General features: G+C 42.1%; 1 protein-coding gene across 1 annotated transcript in view; it reads right to left on the reverse strand.

The window, feature by feature from the left end:
• TANK (TRAF family member associated NFKB activator) overlaps positions 1-3456 on the reverse strand; it is a 47286-nt gene extending 43830 nt beyond the window's left edge. The window contains exon 1 of the mRNA XM_061608656.1: positions 3308-3456. The gene's annotated coding sequence lies outside the window, so the exon portion shown is untranslated. The remainder of the gene's footprint in view (positions 1-3307) is intronic.
• Positions 3457-10583: the final 7127 nt, after the last annotated feature.

The raw sequence follows: 10583 nt of genomic DNA on the forward strand, positions 1-10583 counted from the left end.
TAGTACAAGAAATTGGCACTGCTAGGATTGTGCCTAGTATTACAGTGATATTGTTAGGACAGATTTTTATGCAGATATATTGTAGACGTCCCTCTAGTACTAAATCACCATAAAACATCATTACTAGTCTCAATCTACATACATACCATACATTTAAAGCATATACCCCCGAAACCTGGGAATGTAGTTTGTGAAGGGTGCTGGGAATTGTAGCTCTGTGAGGAATGAACTACATTTCCCAGGTTTCTTTGGGAGGGGGATATACTTTAAATATGCTTTAAATGTCTGATGTATATGCAGCCGTAGTCCTCTAGCAGGAATGTGGTGTTAGGGGATAGCCCAAGGGGTGGAGTCCCAGCTCTCTTCAGGCCTTTTTAAAAACCTGTTGTTGTTGTTTTATATGCTTCTTGGGCACTTTGCTTATAGGACAGCTTGTACAGCCCGAGGATGTGGACAGGATCCCTGGAGAAGTGAGAGCCACCACATGTCTGTTAGACCCTTGCCCTTCTTGGCTTATTAAAAGTGCGAGATGGGGAATGGCCGACTGGGTGAGGGGATTGGTTAAGGCCTCTTTACATCCAGGCAGAGTTCCACTGTGCCTAAAGGAGGCAGTTGTAAAGCCTTTGTTGAAAAAGCCCTCCCTGGATCCCTCTATAATGGGTAATTATCGGCCAGTGTCTAATATTCCATTCCTGGGCAAGGTAATAGAGCGTGTGGTGGCCTCACAGCTCCAGAGATTCCTGGATGAAACAGATTATCTGGACCCATTTCAGTCTGGTTTCAGGCCTGGCTATGGGACAGAGATGGCTTTGGTCGCCTTGGTGGATGACCTACGAAGAGAACTGGACAGGGGGAGTGTGTCCCTGTTGGTTCTACTGGACCTCTTAGCGGCTTTCAATACCATCAACCATGGTATCCTTCTGGGCCACCTTGCTGGGATGGGTCTTGGGGCACTGTTTTATAGTGGCTCCATTCCTTCCTGGAGGGGCAAACCCAGAAGGTGACGCTGGAGGACTCCTGTTCGACTTCTTGGCCGTTGGCCTGTGGGGTTCCTCAGGGTTCAGTTTTGTCCCCCATGCTATTTAACATCTACATGAAACCGCTGGGAGAGGTTGTCCGGGGGTTTGGGGTTCGGTGCCATCAGTATGCTGATGACACCCAACTCTATTTCTCCTTTCCACCTAATGCCGAGGAAGCTGTCTTGGTTCTGAACCAGTGCCTGGCATCAATGATGGGCTGGATGAGGGCAAACAAATTGAAGCTCAATCCAGACAAGACAGAGGTACTCCTGGTCAGTCGAAGGGCAGCTCAGGGAATAGGGATTCAGCCTGTGCTGGATGGGGTTACACTCCCCCTGAAGACACAGGTTCGCAGTTTGGGTGTGCTCCTGGACTCAGCTTTAAACTTGGAGGCCCAGGTTTCTGCGGTGGCCAGGAGTGCCTTTGCTCAGTTAAGACTAGTTCACCAACTGCGCCCGTTCCTGGAGACGCCTGATCTGGCTATGGTGATACATGCCTTAGTTACATCCCGTTTAGATTACTGTAACGTGCTCTACGTGGGGATGCCTTTGAAGACTGTTCGGAAACTTCAATTAGTACAACGAGCGGCAGCTAGGATACTAACTGGGGATGGCTACAGGGATCATACAACTCCCTTGTTGCAAAAGCTCCACTGGCTGCCAGTTTGTTTCCGGGCACAATTCAGAGTGTTGGTTTTGACCTATAAAGCCCTACACGGCTTAGGCCCAGGCTATTTGTTAGACCGTATCTCCCTATATGAGCCTACCCGGGCCCTGAGATCTTCGGGAGAGGCCCTCCTCTCAGTCTCACCACTGTCACAAGTGCGATTGGTGGGGACGCTGCCCCTAGGGTTTGGAACTCCCTTCCGAGGGAGGCAAGAATGGCCCTCTCTTTACTGTCCTTTCGTCGACAGGTGAAGACTTATTTATTCCAGCAGGCTTTTGGAGTAGAAGTTGTTTAAGACAGGACTTCTAGAGGTATCCCGTATTGTTTTACTGTTTGATTACATTATTCTTAAATTGGTTTTAGGTATTTTTAGGTGATGTTTAATTGTTTTAATGCTGTAATGAGTTTAATTCTATTTTAAATGTAGATTTTTATATGTCCAAATTATATGTACCCATTTTTAGTTGTAAGCCACCCTGAGTTCCAGTTTTGGAAAAAGGGTGGGGTATAAATAAAGATAACAACAGCAACAACAACAACAATAATAATTAGAACACAGCACACACACTATTGGTAAGACCCAGCCATCCGCTATCTTAATTTCCCAGAAGCATCTCTACATATAAATTAGCGTGTAAACATTTTATGTAAATTTGTGTCATGGCCCTGTTGCTCAAGGCTTTTTAAAGTACAATAACTAGAAACACCCTTGTCCTCTAGTACTGTTGAGGACAATGTTACCATAAAACATCATCGTAAAAACAACACACAAAATGTGTCCACAACGTTATACCAGAAGAGTGATGATTGCAATGACTGAGCAGTATAAATACATAAGCCTCGGTGCTTCGGGAATAAGTAAATATTCAATTGTGGTCCCCCACCTGTGGAACTCCCTCCCAAATGATCTCTGCCATGCCCCTTCTCTGATGAGCTTCCGCCGAGCCTTGAAGACCTGGCTCTTCAGGCAGGCTTTTGGGGTGGGCTAGATTTTATTATCATTGTTTTTAGATTTTTAATGTCTAATGTATTTGTATGTCTATTTTGTACGTCGCCCAGAGTGGCTGGATAACCAGCCAGATGGGTGACTAATAAAATAAATAAATAAATAAAACACTTAAAATTTGATTCCAAGCAAAACCTACAGGAGGTTTCATTGAAGGCAGGAGTTGTCAAATTAGGAGAAGAGATTGTAACTTTTTAAAAGCAGAGAATGGATTTACTTAGGCAACCTTTTGAATTTGAATATATTTTGATGCTAGATTTGTTGGGCTGTTGACAATGAGCAATCCCAGTGGTGTTTACAGAGAAGTAAATCCACTAAGTTCAATGGGACTTCCTTTTTAGTTAAGTGTACTTAAAATTGCAATCTTGTTTTCATAGATTATGAGTGGGCACAAATGTTAAGGACATCAGACAAGCCCAGTAGTAACAATTTAAACAGAAGCACCAGATCATAGAGTAAATCACCCATAAAGTTAAAACGAATATTAGAATTATAGACTCCACCCCCTTTTTTCAGTATAGTAACTTGATACCAACAAGCATAGCTCCCCGTACATATATCCAGCAGCAGGATACAGTCATTTTTTATAGGTTATGCAAACAAATATTTTGGTTACCTTGTAAGTAATATCTTGATGAACCTTTTTATTTTGCTTCCATTCCTAATAATAATAACGTAGACAATGTTGATGGAATCAGAAAGCTTTCTCCATTGGAGCTTAGAGAAGTACAACTCAGTCAGTGTCCTGTTTGGTTTATGAGTGATGTTAGTTGGGAACTTCCACTGAGAAATCCCCACTTCAGAACTTCCTTGTATGCAGCCACAGACAGCCAATCATTATGAAACATGTTCTCTGTAAATGAGAATTTAAAGTGAAAACAAAATGTAAGTAGAAGTCCCTAGCCCTGGAGCCCTGGAAATAATCTCATGCTTTTCAGAAAGGCCACTCATAACTACTAAGCAGTCAGTAGTGTACATGAATTAATAAGGGTGAAGAAGGGATGTTTTTCAATTAGGTGCTCCAAAGAAGCATTCCTTCCCTCCCCCCCCCAATGTATGTAGTAAATTATGAAAGTAACCAAACAGAGAAGCAATTATTATATAGGAAGGGCAGATTCACATATTACATGTTGAAACATGCAAGTCTCATCTACACTACGTGGTCATGTGTATTTTATAATATGGGACACTTACCTCACCGTCCTGATACAAGTTTTAGGATGGAAAATTGGTTGATATTGCCATTTCCCCATTTTGAAGTGTGGCCCTGCACCTTTGAAAACACAGTGTGGAAATGGTCCATTTTCCTGATATGAGTTTATGGGGGAAACATACAGCGAATATGGGTAGGTACACATTCTGAATAATTCAAGTGTTCTGTAAAAGAAGTTCTACTGTGAGTTTCCTCTGATGACCAGTTTATAGTGCAGCAAATTAGCAGTTGTTTAGCTGTTATATGTTCTACACATTTTTTCTGTTAAGTTTCTCCATCACCCATATGTGACACATCACTGATGATGAGTAGCGTAATTTGTTGTAAGCTCCTTAGAGATTCTGTTACAATCAAGAGGTGTATGAATTTTGTTAAATAAAAATAAAAATAATTTCCTCCCTTGCCATATTGAGTCTAATATATGGGAGTGCCTACTCTCATAACAACCTGCCTGCAAAGCACAGTAAAATCACTGGTTGATGCACTTCTCCAACTACCAGCTTTCAATGATGGCATAGCACCCCAGAGCCTACAAAAATGCCCTCCCCAGGAAGGTATGCATGATGTCACCTTTGCTGTCTTTTAGGTGCTAGACAATTTTCCCCCCTACAGAGGCTTTTAAAAAACATAGAATCATAGAATAGTAGAGTTGGAAGGGGCCTATAAGGCCATCAAGTCCAACCCCCTGCTCAATGCAGGAATCCAAATCAAAGCATTCCCGACTTGAGAGCCCACTACCTCTCTAGGTAATTGGTTCCATTGTTGTATGGCTCTGTTAGGAAGTTTTTCCTGATGTCCAGTCGAAATCTGGCTTCCTGCAACTTGAGCCCATTATTCCGTGTCCTGCACTATGGGATGATCGAGAAGAGATTCCTGCCCTCCTCTGTGAGACAACCTTTCATGTACTTGAAGAGTGCTATCATATCTCCCCTCAGTCTTCTCTTCTTCAGGCTAAACATGCCCAGTTCTTTCAGTCTCTCCTCATAGGGCTTTGTTTCCAGTCCCCTGATCATCTTTGTTGCCCTCCTCTGAACCTGTTCCAGTTTGTCTGCATCCTTCTTGAAGCGCGGAGGCCAGAACTGGATGTAGTATTCAAGATGAGGCCTAACCAGTGCTGAATAGAGGGGAACTAGTACTTGACGTGATTTGGAAATTATACTTCTGTTAATGCAGCCTAATATAGCATTTGCCTTTTTTGCAGCCACATCACACTGTTGGCTCATATTCAGCTTGTGATCAACAACAATTCCAAGATCCTTCTCACATGTCGTATTGCTGAGCCAAGTATCCCCCATCTTATAACTGTGCGTTTGGTTTCTTTTTCCTAAGTGTAGAACTTTGCATTTATCTCTGTTGAATTTCATTCTGTTGTTTTCAGCCCAATGCTCCAGCCTATCAAGGTCCCTTTGAATTTTGTTTCTGTCTTCCACGGTATTAGCTATGCCCCCCAACTTTGTATCATCTGCACATTTAATAAGCATGCTTTGTACCTCCTCATCCAAGTTGTTAATAAACATGTTAAAGAGCACTGGGCCCAGGACTGAGCCCTGTGGTACCCCACTTGTTAGTTCTGCCCAGTTTGAGAAGGAACCATTGATAAGCACTCTTTGAGTACGATTCTGGAGCCATCTGTGGAACCACCTGATAGTTGTTCCATCCAGCCCACATTTAGCTAGCTTGCTAATCAGAATATCATGGAGCACTTTGTTAAAAGCTTTGCTGAAGTCGAGATATATTATGTCCACAGCATTCCCACAGTCTACAAGGGAGGTTATTCGATCAAAAAATGAGATGAGATTAGTTTGGCAGGATTTGTTCTTCTAGGATGCAGTTTATTGGGCCCTGGAGATTTGAACTCATTCAAAGTGATCAGGTATTCCTTGACCATTTGTCTATCAATCTCAAGCTCCAATCCTGCCCCTTCTACTTCATGTTTCCCGGAAGAGTCATAGACCCTTGTTTGGGAGAAGACTGAGCCAAAGTAGGAATTGAGCACTTTTTCCTTTTCTTTGTCATCTGTTATTATTTTGCCGTCCTCATTGAGTAGCTGTGCCACCATTTCTTTTCTCTGTCTTTTACTATGTACATACCTGAAGAAAGCTTTTTTGTTGCTTTTAGCATCCCTTGCTAGCCTCAGCTCATTCTCAGCTTTAGCCTTCCTGACACCATCCCGGCAATTCCAGATACCTGCCTGTACTCTTCCTTTGTGGCCTGGCCTTCTTTCCACTTCCTGTATGGGTCCTTTTTTGTTTTCAGATCATGTCTAAGCTTTTTGTGAAGCCACATTGGCTTCTTCTGCTGTTTCCCCCCTTTTTTCCTTGGAATTGCTTGCCATTGCGTTTTTAGAATTTCCTTTTTGAGAAACTCCCATCCATCTTGGACTCCTTTTCTCATTAGGGTGGTTTGCCATGGAACGGTACTTACAATTGTTCTGAGTTTATTAAAATCAGCTTTCCTGAAGTCCAGGGTGCTCGTATGGCTTCTCTCGTATGGTGTGGTCACTTTCTCCCAGAGTTTCCATAACTGCCACGTCATCCACCAAATCATATCTATTGGTTAGAACGAAGTCCAGGATAGCTGATCCTCTGGTTGCTTCCTCCGCTTTAGACAGACATGTCACTGTCTTAAGTATGTTAAACTTTATAAGTTTAAGGTTGTAATTTTAAGTACCTGGGAGTTCTATGTACTTGGGAATACATCCCCTTGAACTCAGTGGGACGTATATCTGAACAGAGCAGGAGTGGGGAACCCAGGCCCAAGAGCTGAATGTGGCCCTCCAGGCCTCTGTCTGGCCTTTGAAACTATCACCAGGCCACACCCCTCATCACCCTGGGTGTTTTTGCCTGGTTGGAATGTGACCTTGATCTCCCATAATGCTTCTTGCCTGGGTGGAGGGCGTGTGCAGAAACTAGCCTACTGTGTAATATATGTAACATACATTGCTCTGCCCATTCTTGCCTCTGGCCTCGCCTGCCACTGATATGTGGCCCTTGGAATGTTGCCCAGAAAGGCATGCACTCCTCCTTGGGATGAAAAGGGTTCACTATCCTTGGAGAAGGGCTACATAGGATTGCTGTGGTAACCACACTTTTTATCTGCTGGCTGTTTCAAATGTACTTCTTACTCTTCTATTTTTGTAACCCATCTTGAAATCTCTGAGAATAGGTGGTATGTGCATGTTTTAAATATAGAAATAACACAGTGCTTGCCCTGTGAAGAGGGCACTTGCATGGGAGCTAAAATGAATAAAAAAGACAGCTAAAATGGGGGAGGGCTATAAATCAGTGGCACAGCACAGGCTTTGCATGCAGAAGGTCCCAGGTTGAATCCAGGCATCTCCAGGTAAGGCTGGGACAGATTTCTGTCTGAGACCCTGGAGAGCAGCTGCCAGGTAGGGTAGGCAGTACTGAAGCAGATGAGTCAGATTTGACCCACTATAAGGCAGCTTCCTATAGTCTCTGTTCTTGAAGGGTAGAGAACTCCCATGCTAGTTTCACTCTCCTAATCTTCATACTTAGGCAGTGTACAGATTACCAGTTTAAAATGTAGCTAGGTCATCCTTTTCTCAATTGGGATTGAAGCTTTTTTGGGGGGGGGGAAGCGCATCAAAATGCAGTATTTCCTAAGAAAATATAGATGCAGGATAGATATGGCTTGTGGTTAACATTGTACATGTACACTGCTTCCGAAAGCAGTGGTGGGAGCACACTGGATGCAGAGTATATGGGAGTGTGTACACAGCCATCATCCTCAGATATTAGCTAGACTTGCTGCCAAGGTGGAACTAGCACAGGGCTTCTCCATTTCTTGTCTGATTTGTATATTTTTTCAAAACAGGAAAGTATGGAGTGGAGTGTTACGCAAGTGTGACCTGACAATCCTTTTATGGTGAGATCTGTCTGTGTGGATTTTTTTGTAGGCTGAGTGCATTGGAGCCCTCTTATGTATACTTAGTACTGCAATACTTTATTGCCCCAGGCTATGGCCTGAAAGCACCTGAGGCTACCACCTTGCTGAACCTAAGCAGGTCTGGATCCGGTCAGTGCCTTGATGGGAGACTGCCTGAGAACCACATGTACCCTGCCTTGACTTCTATGATGAAAGAAAGGTGGGGTATAAATTAAGAAATAAATAGTAAAAGGTCAAAAGGAAGCAGCTGCATTCTGTCTCTTGCATGCACACACACACAGTTCTCACTATGAGGAGAGGACTGTGAGTCACACTTCTGACATTACATATCATCATCATTGGTTTATTTCTCTACCATTTTTTGGCCAAGGCCGCCAAAGCAGTGAACAGATTAATACAAAAGAAAATACAATAAAGCTACAGTAAATACAAATACAAAAGTACAATAAATTGATAAAATAATAAACATAAAAAAGGCATGCCATGAATCACACTTTATATATTCATAAGTTGCATTTGTGCTCTCACCACAAGAAGAGTTGCCATCCACAAACAATTGCCCACACAATAGGCTTCTGCTTGGAAGCAGCTGTACAGCTGCAGCAAAGTTCTTTACTGTTGCTCTCCAGGGTGGGTGGGCTGGCTCAACCTTCAGGCTGCAGGTGCAGTAAAGAAGGGCTGGGAAGGCTAAAGTTAGTATTCAGCTCCCAGCCAGCAATAGTCATTGCTACCTGCCCACACAAAGCCATGTTATTCATGGTACAATTGGACCAATTGCAAGAGTGCCCTGATTCTCAGGTTTTTTTTTTTTAAAAAAGTAAATTGACCTTATGTTAAGGAAGTTGGGAAGCAAAATGTGCAGACAGATGAACCACCAGGATACAGAAATCTCTGGGTCCTAAAGAGCAACTATTTCCCCTTCCCTTTAGTTTTTGTTTTCTTGTCTGTCTCTAGTTTGTCCAGGCCCAGCAGCATCAGTCAGCCATGTCATAGAATACTCTATATACATTTGTAATTAATATAGTACAACCTTATGTATCCTAAAGGTTTTGGTTATCTCCCGCCTAATCAATATAATGAATGAAGACAGTTTGGAGGTTTGGGGATAGGAAGTAATTTATAGTATGGGTTAACGAAGTTAAGAGATCAGCTAAGTTTAACCTGAACAGGGTTAGACGCATGTTGAAGTTTGTGTTTGACTTCTGTGCAAACAGACAATGGTGAGAAGTGTGGAAAAGAAATGGCTGAATTTTTAAACATTTAAGGTTTTATTGTTGATTATGATTTGTCGTAGTACTGATCTTTGGAAGCCTTTTTTGGTTGAAGAGTAGGATAAAACATGCTTTGTTTCCTGTCAATAGTACAGTATGCAATATAAAAACACTGCTACCTCAGAATAATGGAGTTTGCTTGGGTTCTTGAAGCAGTGAGGTGTGTTTATAAGTTAGTAAAAATAAAATAGACTCAGCAAACAAGAAACAATAATTTTTTAAAAAATGTCAAAAATGGTGTGTGCAAAAACACACAAACAAACAAGCATACTGAATGCAAGACTTTGATGCTGATAAGTGCAGAAACAAGTCTTCTGCACAGTGTAGATTCTGAGGACATAATGACTTTGCAGCAGCAAAGGCAGACAAGATCAATTGCAAGGAAAGACTCCTGCTTTGTAGAACTCATTGTCATTTTATCTGATATTAGACACATACCCACAGTTTTCATTTTTAGGCACCTACTTTCAACATTTATTTTTTATTCAGGCCTGTTCTAGGGTACAATCTGCTATTGTTTTATTACAGCTATTTTATCAGTGGTTTTTCAGAATCGTACACCATTCAGATGTGAGTATGCATATGTTGCAGTATATAAATACATCAAATAAAATAAACAAGCATTAATTCAATATATATTTTTAAATCATGCATTCTTTTCTGGGGGAGGAGTTCCTTCCTTAATCCAGCCTTTCTGCATCAGCATACTTTCCTGCTTTAAGATAATATATGAAATGAGCTTTGGGTCAGCTTTGCACATGGGTATAGCTCAGAGCAGATTCACATATGTATGTTTATTTCTTTATTTTACTACAATTGGGTCTAGTTCATATGTTTAGCATGTCCCATATGATCACCAGTCATGACAGTGAAAACAGCATGAGCCATGTGTACTGTTCCTATGTGAGGAGGATGGCTAATTTCACTATGTGATTCCTGCTGGGTGGCGAGCCCACTGGTGGTCCCATGAAGGTTCATCACCAAACACATGAACAGAGCCTTGATGACTAGAGGATGAAAGTGTGAACTGACTCCACTGAAATGCATCACAGGTGAGATATGAAAATTATTTCTGTGGTACTACATTTGCAATGGTTCATTCACACATACAAGTCATCATTTAATGTTACAACTATGAAGTGATGAACACAAATGTGTGAATTAGATCTCATAGACACCTTTCATTTAAGAACTGGGCATGTTTAGCCTTGAGAAGAGAAGACTAAGAGGAGATATGATAGCACTTTCAAGTACTTGAAAGGTTGCCACACAGAGGAGAGCCAGGATCTCTTCTTGATCATTCCAGAATGCAGGGCACAGAATAATAGGCTCAAGTTGCAGGAACCCAGATTTTGACTGAACATCAGGAAAAATGTGCTAACTGTTAGAGCGGTACAACAGTGGAACCAATGACCTAGGGAGGTGATGGGCTCTCCAATATTGGAGGCATTCAAGAGGCAGCTGGACAGGCACCTGTTGGGTATCCTTTAATTTGGATT

This window comes from Rhineura floridana, chromosome 2 (genome assembly GCF_030035675.1).
Source record: "Rhineura floridana isolate rRhiFlo1 chromosome 2, rRhiFlo1.hap2, whole genome shotgun sequence".
Classification (NCBI taxonomy): Eukaryota; Metazoa; Chordata; class Lepidosauria; order Squamata; family Rhineuridae; genus Rhineura; species Rhineura floridana.